Genomic DNA, 400 nt, shown 5'->3' on the forward strand with positions numbered 1-400 from the left:
ATAATAAATGCCATATGTGACAAACCCTCAGCCAACATTATATTTAATGGTGAAAAACTAAAAACCTTCTCTCTAAGATCAGGAACAAGACAAGGCTATCCACTATCACCACTGTTATTCTATATAATATTGGAGTTCTAACTGAGTGAAATCAGGCAAGATGAAGATATGAAAGGCATCTAAATAAGAAATGAAGAAGTCAAACTGTCACTATTTATGGATGACATGATTCACTATATAGAAAACCCTAAAGACTCCACAAGAACACTACTAAAAACAAAAAGCAAATACAGTAAAGTCTCTGGATACAAAGTCAAAGTTCAAAAATCCATAGCGTTCCTATACTCTAATAATGAAATGTCAGAAAAAGAAGTGGAAAAAATAATTCCTTTTGCAATTG

This window comes from Pteropus alecto, unplaced genomic scaffold, assembly GCF_000325575.1.
Source record: "Pteropus alecto unplaced genomic scaffold, ASM32557v1 scaffold2230, whole genome shotgun sequence".
NCBI classification, from domain to species: Eukaryota; Metazoa; Chordata; class Mammalia; order Chiroptera; family Pteropodidae; genus Pteropus; species Pteropus alecto.